Source organism: Hemicordylus capensis, chromosome 3 (genome assembly GCF_027244095.1).
Source record: "Hemicordylus capensis ecotype Gifberg chromosome 3, rHemCap1.1.pri, whole genome shotgun sequence".
Taxonomy (NCBI): Eukaryota; Metazoa; Chordata; class Lepidosauria; order Squamata; family Cordylidae; genus Hemicordylus; species Hemicordylus capensis.
The window spans coordinates 274,668,470-274,684,247 of record NC_069659.1 but is presented as its reverse complement, the minus strand read 5'-3'; the positions used below and the strand labels follow the sequence as shown (position 1 = coordinate 274,684,247).

At 41.2% G+C, this 15,778-nt stretch overlaps 1 protein-coding gene across 8 annotated transcripts in view; it reads left to right on the top strand.

Moving 5' to 3' along the window:
* VTI1A (vesicle transport through interaction with t-SNAREs 1A) overlaps nucleotides 1–15,778 on the top strand; it is a 433,539-nt gene that overhangs the window by 280,086 nt on the left and 137,675 nt on the right. The gene's annotated exons all lie outside the window — the stretch shown is intronic.

Here is a 15,778-nt window from a genome sequence, read left to right as displayed (position 1 = left end):
ACTTTAATGGTCCCATGAGCATTAATTAGTTAGGCAGGAATACCTCTCTAGATAGAACTAGAAAGAAGAACCTCTCATTTGACCCTGATGTGTGTGGCCTGATTTGTACTTCACATGCCAGGCATATTTGCCACATATGCATCAGCAACACCGTAAAGAGGGGGTCTCAAACTGTGGACCTCCAGCTGTTGTTGGCTACCACTCCCATAATCCCTGCCTACTGGTCATTGTCACTGGGGACGGTGGAAGTAGTAGTTCAACAATCGGATGCCACAGCTTGAGACCCCAGCTATAAAGTGTGGAGGCTTCTTTTGTCACTGCATCTCTTCATGCACTTTTAAATAGTTGGGGGAGGTGTTTTATGCTTCCAGCAGTAGGAAAACCCTTGGGGATTCTGCAGCACAGAATGCACAGCGGAGCACTGCTGCTACTCAAACAATTTTTTTTGCTCCAGAGGAGATCACTATATACCAGCTGCAATTACATTGCAGTCAAGTCGCTGGCACAACCCCTTTTCCTAGCTTTCCCCCAGTGGAGCTTGAACAGTCTAAATTTCTGAGGGCAGTATTTCAGGTGGCTTACTGTGTTTCTAATGCTGCATTGCACTTAGAGACAGGACTGATTAAAGTTGAGGCAAGAGCATGGCTAGCCATTGTTAATTACTGGTTAAGTCTATGCTTATTTTCTATTCATTCATTCATTCATCAAACTTATATACTGCACAAACTTTCATCTCTGGGTGGTTAACATATAAAAGTTAAAACAAATCAACAGTTTAAAATCAACCATAAAATTAAAACAGACCATTTTTAAAAGCTGAGAAAGCTTGGGTTTTGAAAAAGCAAAAAGATGGGTTTTCAGGTGTTTTTAAAAAATGGCCAGAGATGGGGAGGATCGTATCTCAGCGGGGAGCGCATTCCACAGTCTTGGGGCAATGACCGAGAAGGCCTGTCTCTGTGTAGTCACCAAACGGGTTGGCGGTAACTGGAGACAGACCTCCTCAGATGATGGGGCTCGTAGTGAAGAAGACGCTCTCTTAAATACCCAGGACCTAAGCTGTTTAGGGCTTTATAAGTTATAACTAGCACTTTGTATTTTGTCCGGAAGCTTATTGGCAGCCAGTGTAGCTCCATCAGTAAAGGAGTAATGTGGTCTCTCCGAGATGACCCAGAGACCAACCTGGCTACCGCATTCTGAACCAACTGAAGTTTCTGGACTACTTACAAAGGCAGCCCCACGTAGAGCACATTACAGAAGTCAAGTCTGGAGATTACCAACAGATATGTACCACTGTTTTGAGGTCATTGATCTCGAGAAATGTGTGCAGCTGGCGTATCGGCCCTGGCCGCTGCCTCAACCTGAGACACAAGGGAGAGGTGTGAATCCAGAAGTACTCACAGATTGTGAACCTGTTTCTTTTGGGAAAATGTATCTTCCCAGGGAAGAGAAGCATTTATTGACCTTTAGGGATGTTCACGAATGGCACATGCAGGTGCAGGCAGGACAGTGAGAGGCTCCCTTTAAAAGCAGGTTCTTACCTGCTCTGCTGCCACCCAGCTGCTTTTCGGAGTGCAACACTTACTCTACCAAAGGCCATGCACGGCTGCAGCGCAGCGGCCATTTGCATGCCAACACCATGCACAGGTTGCTGGGAACAGCACCACAGCCGCGCACAGCCTTTGGTAGAGCAAGCATCACACCCGGAAAAGCAGCAGGGTGGCAGCAGAGCAGGTAAGGACCTGCTTTTTCTGGGAACTGCTCCCCACCCCACCGAACCGGTTCAGCTGCGGGCATTCAAACTGGTTTGGTTCTTCCCAAAGGAGGCGCTGAACTGGTTAATGCACATCCCTATTGTCTTGCCCCTTTAACAATGGTGGATGGATATCAGACCATATGGAAACAGTCCTTGGTGACAAAACTCTCCTATTATGGGCTTTCCTCTGCTTACTTGCTTTTTCTGGGTTATGACCAAGCCAGAACTCTTCTCATACAGTAGGTGTTGAACACCAAACCAATCTGGGCTTGGTACCAAATTTCTTCATTTCAGAAAGATTAAGGTTTACAGCACCTACTGTTTATCTAGCCGAACTAATCACCCCTAGACATAGGAGGGCTTTCACACTGGCTCGCTGGTGTGCACTGCCTTCAGCAATATTGGATGGAAGATACAAGAAAATTTTCTTCCTAAATTTGTGCCCCTGTGTCTCACACAGCTGCCCACCATGGCACACCTCATTTCTTTTAAAAATTGCTGGTTGTGGCACAACTAAGCTTCTTGCATAGTGCAAATTTGTTCATTCCACAAGCAGTTTTTTGCTCTGGATGTCAGCACTGACATTAGTAATTTTTAATCACCTTATCTAACTTGGTTGAAAACATAAGAACAGCCCCGCTGGATCAGGCCCAAGGCCCATTTAGTCCAGCATCCTGTTTAATACAGTGACCCACCAGATGCCACTGGAAGCCTTCAGACAGGAGTTGAGGGCATGCCCTCTCTCCTGCTGTTACTCCGCTGCAACTGGTACTCAGAGGCATCCTGGATCATTCTGGTTTGTACAGTGTGCTATGAATAAGAATTCAGAAGAAAAAACTGTTAATATACAAGCCTTCTCAACAAGGTCTAAATACCAGATCTAAAGTTAGGCTTTTGAATGTTCCATCTATTTCTTAGAACATCTGAAGAAATCAGTGTGTTAACAAACACTTCAGCTTAAGTATATGCATTAACTATGTGATCAAACTATGTGATCATTTGTAGACGTTTGCCTCCAAACGTCTACAAATGGACAAAGGTCTGTGGTGGCATGGAGAAAATTGCCTGATCCATATGCCGGTTGATGCACAATTGCATCTCACCATGCAAAGATAGCTGCACATGGAGCAGTTTAAGGTACACAGTAGTCCTTAATCTTTTCATGAAAATTGCTTGGGGTTTTTTCCTTGTGTATCAGCTGACAAGGGTTAAGATAACACCACCTTTGCTTCCATTTCACAAACTTCTCACAGTTCAGACTCTGAACCGTAGCGTACAAAATTCTCTGATTAAGAGTAATATGTAAATGACACAAGCTAAATTCAAAATCCATGGAGAAAGGAAGCGGCAATTGAAAGAGATGGTTCAGCGCCTGTAGACAATCAAAATAATAATAAAAAACTCCACGGCCAAACCCATATTCTCCCTAGGAAGGGCCTTGCGACATGAGCTGTAACGAATATTCTGCATATGTCTCCATTTTGTCAAATCTCATTAAAGGTTTTTCTTGCTTTATGTCAATTGAGCTGTCCAAAAATCATTCATCATTTTTAGTGTAAAAAAAAGTCATGCAGTTATTTAAATAATATCATATTAATGTTAAAGTTCAGCTGTCATTTAATAGTATGGCTTAATCAGACATAGCATTTAAGAAAAATAGTTTTTTCGAGCTTTACTTCGCTTTCAGGTTGGCAGATTCAAATAAGGATTTATGGGTTTCTAAACCAATGTATTTCCCCCCCGTTTATGCTTGATGTACCTCAGCTTTTCTTTCAGGCGCGTGCAGTCTGTTATTTTCAGTAAAATAAAATACCTTCTCATATTGTGTTTGAATACATTTGCAAGTAATTTAGTGAGGGTGAAACAAAAACACACTGTAACCTTTGACACTGTTATATGCTTGAGAGTCACACTTAGAACTCCAAGTTTATAAGTGTTCCATAAGCCAAATGAAAAAGTTGACCTTTGTGAAATATTCGTGGGACCCTGTTCTCCGACAAATGGATTATGTAGTCGAATTTAAAAGGACATGTCTTTTTTTCCTTTTCGGTATTATTTCAGAAAGGCATTTAATTTCCTTTTTCTTTACAAAACCCCCATATAACTAGATTTACCCATACAGATGGGGAAGCAAATTCAACTTTCAGTCCACCAAATGAACACACTGGTGAAATTCATACAGATTAACATGATTCTTTCCCTGTATTGACATAGTTTATACAGTAGGGAGAGTGTCTGGTTACATGCCGGGAAGATTATCCCCTGTTCTTAAACAGGTAAATTCATGAAGTAATTTAAATTTGTTTTATATACATAAGGACAAAGCTATGTAGCAGTCTTCCAGAGTCAGCAATTTCAAATTGTTATTTAGGATCACTCAAAAAGCAGTCATAAGGGATAAAAAAAAGAACAGTCAGCAAAGATCTAGATCAGGTACAATTGCAGAGAAATAATAATTACCAGAGAGTGGCAGTTGGGTTCTTCCTGACACTGCTTACTCTTCTAGATACCATGCAAATATGCACTTAATTGCTGAATTGAGTGGTGGAGAGCTTTTTCCCCACTCAATTACTATATGAAAAGTAAGGAAAATTGCCTTGTTGTGTGCTAAAGCTGCTGATTCATTCTGAAAGCATATGTTTAGCGGTTAAAAGCATGATATTCTGCAGTAGATTCCTAATCCAATTTCTAGAGGAATTCATTGAAAATGTTTTGCCTTTCTTTGAGACTTAACTTCTGTCCTGAAATTCTGTCCACTGTGGTGCTAAAGACGGAAGTGTAGGATGAACTTCGCAATTTCTCACATTGTGTGTCATGAAGGAGGAATATAGGAATGTCAATAGCAAATCTTTAGGAACTGAGGAACAATACATAGAAGTTTTCCATCTTTTTCTGTTACATAATCAGAGGTTTGACATTTCTAACCCGCTGAGGCTACTGCACCATGAGAGCCAGCTCCAGCGGTGTTGGGCAAGAGTACACTTGTGCAAGTACTTTAAACACTATGTGGGCACTTGCATAGCGCTGCTTCTGTTGGAGACAATGCAAGTTGTGTTGTGCAAGGACCCACACACTGTTTTAAATAGTTGCACAAGTGAACTCTTGTGCAACACCACTGGTCTGGCTTTCACATGTGCAGCAACCCCAACAGGTCAGAAATGCCAATGATGTTTTGCACAACATGTTGGCCCCTGAACTTTTACATAAGGCACTTTCACATTCACCACAAATATCTCCCACAAATCAGTACCAAAATATCTCCCACAATGAAAGCATCACATTTTAATTATTCCACCAGTCTCTTCATTTACAGTTTAAAACTTCATTTACAGTTATAAAAGAAAGACCCAAGAAAATGTTGTGTAAACTTTCATGACGATATATCCGATAGTCATAAAAACAAAAGGATGGAGTGGTTTGGATTAGTTACTAAGCAACAGATAGAGAAAGCAAAACTAAACTTTTCATGAGATATGCATACGGTAGTTCTTCCTTAAGATATATTTAGTGACATGTCTTAAGAAATTTTCATTGGGAGATACTGCAGAGTCCAAGGAGTGAGATGAAAATCAACTGGTACTCTCAAATGAGGAATGTTTCCTTATTGTAACATTCCTGCTTGCTTAACAACTCTACCTTTTGATAATTTTTATCTTGAAAATTGTTACACATTAGGTGTTAGAAGACTGGTGAATGCATCTGCCTGTATAAAAAGACCCGTTTTCAAATTTAATTTTAAACAGGATGGGGCTGGAGCTCTAGCTGATGAAAATGTGGCAATATGCATTCAACACTCTGGTGATAAATTGGGTGATTTGCCAACACCTTCATGACAACCACTAATATATGCAGGAATAAAGCCTCCTTTATCCAGCAGTTTAGTTTAGTTGATCAAGTTTTCGCTTACATTTTCTAGCAATTGGTGTGAGTTCCATTCCTGTCTAGGCTTCCAATAGCCATGTTTTCACACAGGGTTTCCCCACTACTTTTTATTTTTCTTTCTAATGTTTTCTTTAAGTAGCCTAACGATACTGTGTGAAGATAATAAAATTAATGCAGAAAACATCTTAAGTTACATATACCAATTTCAATGAAATAATTAATTGCTACCTGAAGTACTAGTCACCTTGTCTCCAAAAAGATAGGATAGAACAAGGTAATTATATAAGGAAGGAAAATAAAAATAAGATACATTAACTACCTTCAGTAGAATGGCAAGTTCAAAATTAGGTGGTTTTCCAGCTTAAAACCTAGCTGAATATTTGTACTGTAATTACGTAAAAGTAAGATATTATGTTTCCTCTTTCAATAGATAGCCCCCTTTTTTCCTGAAGTGATGGACAAAACATCTGGAAAACTTAAATGTTATGTCAGTACAATTCCTAAGGGTAAACATACTTCATTATTAGGCATTCCACCAGAAAACAAGTAAACCTTTGAGACAGTTGAAATAAAAGAATATAGTTATCCTGGGGATAAGGGAATATATCAGTTGCTTTTAACAGGAAGAATTTCTTTTTAAATGCATCTGGTATACTGGGTTCCATGTTTTCTCTACTGAATAAGATATTATTTTGCAAATTAAGGAATGATTTCTTAAGTACAACAAATCAGTTTGCACCTTTTTGTTTGTTAAGCAGACAAGATTTTGAATGGATTTAAGGACAATTTCACATACTACATGGCAGCAAATTGAGGTTTGAGACAGAATATACACTGGACAAGGAGCTGCAGCCCATTCTGTTTATATCTCAGGCTTGTTTGTTTGTTTATATCTCTTGTTTCTGAAGAGCATTTACTTCATTCACACATTACATTTTTAGGTACACATTTCAAGGCTATCTCCATGTTCAGAAGCTGGATGTCTCTGAACTCCAGTTGCAGGGGACCTGTGACAGGAGAGTGGGTATGCCTATCTTCTGGTTGTGTGACTTCCCAAGGCATCTAGTGGGCCACTGTGGGAAACAGGGGGCTGGGCCAGATAGGTCTTGGCCTGATCCAGCATGGCTCTTCTTCTGTTCTTAGTTTCTACTTGAAAACGTGTGAAGTGGCCGTTAGTTTTCTAATTGTATATTCATACTCTGTAGGATTGGCTTATACTCTGTACAGGGGCGTAGCAAGGTTGGAGTGGGCCTAGATACAAGATTTTAAAATGGACCGACACCCCCCCCCCAAGCTCCACTCATGAAGTAAAGAAACCTTAAATGAGGCTGAATAGTGGTAACAAAAAGCATAGTAAAATTTATTTATTTATTTATTTATACATACACACACCTATGTGCCACAATAGAACATCATCCTAAATTATTTTTTTTTAAGGTTTTGTAAATTGTGGACGATGCAAGTCATTTAATGGTACTAGAGAAAGACATGCTGTTCTGGTAGTTCCAGGTCTTCACACTCACATCAGTTCTGGAGAATGAATACAACTGAAGGAAGCCCGGGCAGGTGTGCGGCTGGGTGAGTCAGGGGCCCCCAGACAACTGTCTCCCCTTGCCCTGTTATAGTTACGCCCCTGACTCTGTACTTACCCTCTGAAGTTGCAAAGCACTTTGGGCATATTTCTAGACAACGTTCCTAGTCACTGATAGTGGAGCACAAGAATGGTCTCAGGATTGGAGAGTTCTGAGATATATTTTTAGAAGTTAAAAGTAAGTAGCTGATTGATTGCACAGATTAGCTCGATGTTCATGCAATAGTGACTGACATCCAGACTAAAACTGTTGTGTCGGATTAGGAGGAAGGGGTGATTTTTTACTATCCCCCCTTTCCTCTGAAGCCCACTGTGCCTTCTGAAAATATATTCCTGAGGATTGCAGAGATCGTTGAAAATGATCCTTGCACAACAGCTCAACAGGTACACTGGATGTCATCCACTTTTGCACAAGGGCAGTACTGATGTGGATATCAGCCAGTATATACAAATCCAGACCCAAACCAACACAATCATTCAGGAATATTTTGTAAATTAGTGTTGGCATTTAAAAAAATAAAGATGAAAAGTGATTCTGCAGAATTCATATTACATATATGGCAAGGTGTGAAACTTGATGTTTATTTGAACAATGACCTTTCTGTGTCTGAAATTCCTTTTTTCAGTGGACACATAATGATGATCTAAGCATATATGTTCCTTTACTGTTTCTTTATTATTATTACTCTTTTTAAAATGTACCGTGTACTTGGTTTTATTCTTCCTTTTTTATCATCTGGAATTATTTGTCCTCCTCCATCAACCTTGACCTTCTGTACAGCTGGAAATACCATTATCCAAATAATAGTTGTGCTCCTACAAACAGAGCAAGGTCCCAGTGGATGCTTTGCTGTGCTGGTTCATACAGACAACATGTACAAAGAATGTGATACACCTCACTGGGTTAAATATCATCTAACCCCTGTGATTGCACTGTTCATTGAGACATGCTTAGTATCATTAAGAGGTTATAGCCTTTAAGGAGATTGTACTTTGCAACTTCAGCATATGCATTGCAATCCAGCAAAGAAGTGCTACAAATGGTTGCAGTGTGAACAACCTATTTTTGCACAGAATAATTTGCCTGATATTACTGAAGTGTTTACATGGTAATAAATTTGGCAGATATTGCAGCAACTGGAGTGCCTCAGTTAAGGTATGCCAAATAATACCAAGTTAATTGTATGTAATGTCTTCCTAACAAACTATAGCTGGGCTGTAACATATCTAGGTTGAGATGACTGTGGTCAAAGCAGTAATCTGCGTCTCTGAAGTAATTCATTTCAGAACGTGCATTTTGTCTGTTCCCATAAAAGTGTTCAGAATAGCATTCAGGCACACAACTGACTTGACTTAAATTAAGAGCTTTATGCTCCTCCAACTAGCCAAACTAGTTAAGACTCAAACAAATCTATAACTTCTCTTGATATGGAGTAAATTAATAATGATTTTAGTACAGAGTCTAATGTTACAACTATTTTTGATCATGCTATATATCCACCATGGGAATTTGAAGTCCATAAAGGTCAAAGACCTTTATGGACATTACATACAATTAACTTGGTATTATTTGGCATACCTTAACTGAGGCACTCCAGTTGCTGCAATATATAAAAAACAGCTATAACACAAAACTGGAAAATATCATAGTTTATATAGAAATATAAAGTAAAAGGATGGTACCGCATTGCATAGGAGAAAACAACTGTTAAATGAATATATTGCATAACAAAAGAAAATAAATGAAGTAAAATCCCTAACATGTTCCTCCCCCATTTTATATCAGCTTGCAAAAACACAATTGATATACCTAACAGATCATCTTCCTCTATACCAGGGGTGGGGAACCTTGGCACTCCAGCTGTTTTTGAACTACAACTCCCACCATCCCCAGCCACAATAATTGTGGCTGGGGATGATAGGAGTTGTAGTTCAACAACAGCTGGAGTGCCAAGGTTCCCAACCCCTGATCTCCATCACTCATTGAGGTCAACTGTGGAGGTCTGCCAGCTGTTGCTGCTGGTTTGGCAGCGATTCACGGTCGGGCCTTCTCTGTAGCTGCCCCTGAGCTTTGGAGTGCTCCTAGCTGAAATAAAAAGTTCAACATCCTTGTTGGCCTTTAAAAAGACCTTGGAAATGCATCTTTTTGATCAGGCTTTTAATTGTCTTAAGTAGTTTTAACTGTTTGTTTTACTGTAAACCTCCTTGAGATTTATTGAAATACACGTGTAATAACCCCCCCCCAAAAAAAAATCATCAAAGCCATGTCAAAGGGCTAATAGCACTTCAGTAAATATAGATTCAAGAATATTTATTGGATCCAGGTGAACCTATGTTGGGAATCTAAGTAAACGTCAGCGCAGGTGACCAAACCATTTAGAAATTGGGAGGACTTGCATAGCTCACTTTAACCTGACTCATAAAATGTATGGTACAAATAGGAAGTGTGCCACTGCTACTACTACAAACATTTATATACCTCTTTTTATATAAAGCGGTATATAAATATAAACATATTTATATAAAATATATTTTTATAAAGTGGGGAAACATCCTGAGGGAGGGCATGCCCTCAACTCCTGCCTGTAGGCTTCCATTGGCATCTGGGGGGCCACTGTGTAAAACAGGATGCTGGACTAGATGGGCCTTGGGCCTGATCCAGCAGGGCTGTTCTTATGTTTAACAAAAGTTCTCAAAGTGGGTTACAAAGAAAAATAAATAATAAGATTTTTTTTGTCCCCAAAGGGCTCACAGTCTGAAAAGAAACTACTATACCTGTTTTCAGAATAATAGCTGTCGCTGGGTACACTGTGCACTCTTTGTACGTGTGTTGGATATAATGTGTAAATAGATCTATTGTATCAGTAACATTATATGAATGAATGGATTACTTATAGTTGATGCCACTTCACAGAAATACAGTTTAGTGCATTTATTTTGAGCATTTAGATAATAATACACTGCTCTCCACAACTGATGGTGGAAACACATTGCGCCGGCCTGGCCATCACTGTCCAGGAAGTGGGGAAAGGTGACTGAAGTGTCACTATGCACACACACACATACACACACACTTACTAAGGCCAAGTCCTGTGCTGGGCATCCACATCTGATGCCCACCTGAAGTCAAAAAAAGCTCAGGAACACTTACTAGGCAATGCAGCAAATGCCCTCCATGAGCACTGCCACCTGTATGATGTCATTTTAAATTTTTCAGGTGCCCCAACATTGTGATGTACATCAAGGGGCAGGACATGGGAAATCTAAAATGATGCCACTGTTAAATTTCCAGACAGGATATATAAGGAAGTTTTGTACTTGACCTTTACATAAGACTACCATAAGGATGTTTCTGTTTCATTATAGGATGGAATGCCACATCTTTGTATGTTAAAGTTAGTTAATTTGAATATAGCCTTAAGAAAATGACTCCATAGATGGTAGGCTTTCAGAGCAACTATGTGAACAACAATTTAAAGCCCTGTTCCTGCAGCCATACCATGCAATACTGTATCTTCCCATTTTACCAGGAACTATTACACCTTTATGTGTTAATCCACTGCAGGAGGATGGAGACCTTTGGTCATCTGTTCTGTTGAATGATATTATCTGTGAACAATATATGCAATTTATATGCTTGACTATTAAAGAGGCCCATATTTTTTGCTCTCTAACTTGGCACACTAGCATATCAACTTGATTCTTGTTTTAAATGCCTGCTGTGTTCATACAATGGTACAAAGCAAGCTCAGTTACAGCTCATATCTAGTGCAGGTGGTCGAGCTAGTTGCCTCACAGATCAAAAGTCACACTACTGTGAGTCTTCCTTTGAAATGGCAGTTAGTGAGACAAGGCTGGTCTTATCTTCATGACAAAAAGAGTTATAGATATCCATCACGAACTTCTTAGAACAAAAGGCTGTTTGATAGTCATGCAGCATCAGTGCTGCAGGCATTTCTGAACACATTTTGGAATATGCACACTGTCCTACTTCATCGGAAACAGCTAAAGAAGCATTTCAGAGTCGTTACATATGAGATGGCTTCTCTGTCACTGAAAGCACCACTGATTTCCTGTAGCACAGGAAGTTGCCTTTCTTGGTTGTTGAATGATTTTTTTTTTAATTCTGCCATTGCTTGAAGAGTCTGCTCCAGATGGAACTGTGTTCCCAATTATCTGACACTTTGGATTATTTGTCCTCATAATATAACTAATCCTTTTCTCAGTGTAAACTGAATTGGCATCCCATTTTGTTTTGGCTTTTGTTTTGGTTTTTGCAGCAAAGGGAGGGGGTTTTGCGCCACAGAATTCCCTCTTGGTCAGAGTTCCCACCACAAATGTAACCAAGACTGCTGAATGCAAAGGATTTTTTTTAAAAAAATTAACATAGCTGGTTACGACATATGTTCTGGAAGAGATCTTTGAGAATCACTCTTTGCTAGAGATAAGAACATGCATAATTTTTGGACAGTTTTTGTTAAATTATGTTGGATTAGATATGTCTTTGCATTGTGAAAGATATCTACATATCACAGCAAATAGCATGAATTAGTATATAACTGAAGCATGCCATATGTGAATAATGCACAGTATGGGTGATCACAAAAATTGCCATCTCCACATAAACACACAAATTTGAATTGGCAGGGTTTTTTTTAAAAAAAAGATAAAGATCAGATACGTAGCTTGGGAGTGCTCTTGGATCTAAAACTCTCTCTGGTTTCTCAGGCTGAGGCAGTGGCCAGAAGTGTTTTTTATCAGCTTCGGCTGATACGTCAGTTACACCCATTTCTGGAGTTAAATAGCCTTAAAACCGTGGTGCATATGTTGGTAACCACCAGGCTTGGCTACTGTAATGCACTCTACATGGGGCTGCCCTTGTACATAGTCTGGAATCCACAATTGGTACAGAATGTGGCAGCCAGAATGGTACACTGGCTGCTGATATGTTTCCGAGTGAAATACAAAGTGCTGGTTATCCTCTCTAATAAAAGGCTTGGTGTCCGTCCGTGAACAACCAAGCGTCTGTCCGTGCCTCCCTCGGCCGTTCTGGGTATGCGTGGAGCGCATGCCCAGAACAGGCCAAGGCAGAAACGGAGACAGGAACCAGGCAGCCATGTTGGTGGCTTCGCCTGGCTGCGGAAAGGCCAGAAGCGGCCGCCGGGGAAGAGGTGGCAGGGGAAATTGGCCAAGGCGGCGGCAGAGCCACCGCCTCGCCCAGAGGAGACGGAGACCGGGACCGGGGGCGAAGCGGAGGCCATTTAAAAAAAAATACCGGTCGCTGCCCTCCCTCCCTCCCTCCCTCCCAACTGCCGAGACCTCCTTACCCTGGCCCACGTCAGTCAGGTGAAGAAAGTCCTTAATTTAAGAGGGAGAGAGGAGCTCGCAAACAGAGCTCCTCTCTGTGCAAAGGCTCTGCCCGAACTGGCACTATGGACACAAAGGACACAATAGGCATCCTTTGCACCCAAAGTGCCATTTCGGGAAGAGGCTTTGCAGAGAGAGGAGCTCCGCTTGCGAGCTCCTCTCTCCGTCTCAAATTAAGGACTTTCTTCGCCCGACTGACGCGGGCCGGGGTAAGGAGGTCTCGGCAGTTGGGAGGGAGGGAGGGCAGGCGGCGGCGGCTACCGCGGCAGCAGTATTTCTAATTTTTTTTTATACGGCCTCCGCTTCGCCCCCGGTCCCAGTCTCTGTCTCCTCTGGCCGAGGAGTGGGGCAGGGGGGAAAAACTCTCCCCTACTAGCGCCCGTTATTTCAACGGGCCTGAAAACACTAGTTACCTATAAAGCCCTCAATGGCTTGGGACCAGGGTACTTAAGAGAATGCCTTCTCTGTCATGAAACACCATCTCTGTTGCCTCTTAAGATCATCAGAATCCCACCTGCTGTTGTGTCCACCACCATTTGACAGCAGAAGCATCAAGTGTTCCTCCTTCTCCTCTTTCTCTTCAGTGTGCTGTGTTTCAGAAAAAGCAGTGAGTGAAGCAAAAGAGGAGATAAGGAGGTTCGGAAAATCACAGGGAGATGCTCTAGTCAACCATTATTTTCTCTTCTCCTCCACATTTCTTCTCTGCTCCCCTCCTCCTTTTCAAATGCAATGCACTAACGAAGAAGAGGTAAATTAACTGTTTGTACTGCCACAGAGGCTGGTGGGGCAGGGTGTGGCATTTGTTCCCTTATCTCAGACACCCAATAATATTGGGCTACCACTAGTAGCACTAACTTGGGAAGCTGCATTCATTTTTTGGATACACGTAACAAAATGATCAAATGCTACTGTATCCATGTGGATTGCCATTGAGAAGTACATTTTGGCAGCACTTGCATAGGGCTGCTGGTAATGTTTTAAATAACAAAGGTACGAATCAAAGTTGGTATGAATTGAGTATGAATCAAATTTGTCATTGTTTCTCAGACCCAAATAAATGCATTCTTAATGGCAAAATCTTACTACAGGTCTGAGTTGCAGAAAGTTAGGAACATAGGAAGCTGCCATATACTGAGTCAAAACATAGGACCATCTAGCTCAGTATTGTCTACACAGACTGGCAGCGGCTTCTCCAAGGTTGCAGGCAGAAATCTCAGCCCTATCTTGGAGATGCCAGGGAGGGAACTTGGAACCTTCTGCTCTTTCCAGAGCATCTCCATCCCCTAAGGGGAATTTCTTACAGTGTTCACTCATCAAGTATCCCATTCATATGCAACCAGGGTGGACCCTGCTTAGCTAATGGGACCACAAAACCAGCTCTCCTCGTCGTTGAGGAGCTACTGTAAAACTGGCCCATTTTCCACATCTTAGATCATAACATAGGTATAAATCTCAGAACCCTTTTGTGATTGACAGTTTTTGGTCTGTGACTTGAAATTATAAATCATCCTCTTAGGTTTGGATTTTATGGTTGGCAGTAGGGGGGAATATCACCCCCCAAAATCTTTCAAATGACATGTCTTTTGTGTTGCTCTCATGTTGCCAACTGTACCAGATAACTTCTTGTTTGATACTGCTTACTGATTTATTTTTAATTATTTTAATTAAAAGTTCAATGTTTGGATTATATTGGTTTATTGTGCACCATTGGTAGCATCCAAAATAATGCTATGAGGTTGAGTTGTCTTGATCAGAGTGAATGAGGTTTTGACTAAAATACCACAAGGTGGTAGTAGGTCATAGATTTGAAAAAAGTACCTTAATACTTCTTGATAGCCCTAGCCTTCCAATTGTAATACCCACTAGAGCAGGCCTGCACAACATAAGGCCTGGGGGCCGGATTCGGCCTGCAGGGACTACTTTACTGGCCCCCAGGTATCCTGCAGCAACACAGGAGCTGGAAACTACCTTATAGCACCATCCTGTGCATTCTTTCTCAGAAATATGCTCCATGGTATGCCCAGTGAGGCTTACTCCCATGTACACATGCCAAGCATTGCAGCAAGAAAGCAACAACAATTTAGGGAGAGGAGAGGACTTGGCATTTGTTTGGGGCTGGCATGCACTCTAGGGCCCCCACTGATTGAGCAGGGACAGAACTATTCTCTGGCCACTATCCTTGGTTAAAACTATGGGTCCATTGAAAGGGGAAATAGAGCCACAAATAACTAATAATATTTAATTTTAATGTCATAATGTGCTAAACATTTGACCTCGGCCCCTGGACATCAAGTTGTGGATGGTTCTGGCCCACCAGGGCATTTGAGTTGTGCAGCCTTGCACTAATGAGAGAGAGAAGGCAGAGAAATAGTTTATAGTCAATATTTGCATCAGAAGACAGATGAGAGAGAGTTTGTGACTTGGTGGAAAGTAAAGCACTATCAGGTTCTGTAGCTCTCTCTAGGAATTTAATGCAGGATTCGTGTATTTTCTATTGACTGTAGAATTGTTGATTTTCTGGCCATATACTCTATATTTGTAAGTAAAACAAATTATGCGATTTCCAGAGTACTCTCATCCAAAGGAAACTAAACTCTTTGCGTGTGTGTTGTGTTCTCCCTGTGTGCGTGCTTGAATATGAATACAAAAAGCTTCACATGGAAGTAATGACATCTAAAAGTGTCTTACTGCTTGCATCTACTTAAACACATCCAGCATCTAGACTTTGGCTCTCCAGCTGTTGTTGGATTACAGCTTGCTTCATCCTTGAATATTGGCTGTTGTGGCTGAGGATGATGGGAGCTGTAGTCTAGCAATGGATGCTAGGATCACATGGCAAAAAAGGGAGGGCATAACAATAAATATATAAATAAATTGAAACTGAACCCTATATGCGATAGTTGTGGTTGTTTCCCTTGTGTTCCAATATTCTATTCCTTGGCTGTGCACAGTTTGAGATCCGGTCTGAATTTGTCTGAAACAGTCCGGCGAACTGGTTCGGTCCAGTTTGGCTGAACTGTGAACCAGTCTGGAGGTTCGAGGAGGCATGGGGGAGGAGGGAGCTGTGCCTTTAAGGTAAAGAAGCAGCTCCTTACAGTGAGACCACCACTACAGGTAGCTTCCTGCTGCAGTGGGAATTCCCCCAGCAGCCTGTGCGCATCAGCAGTGCAGCTCCATCACTCACT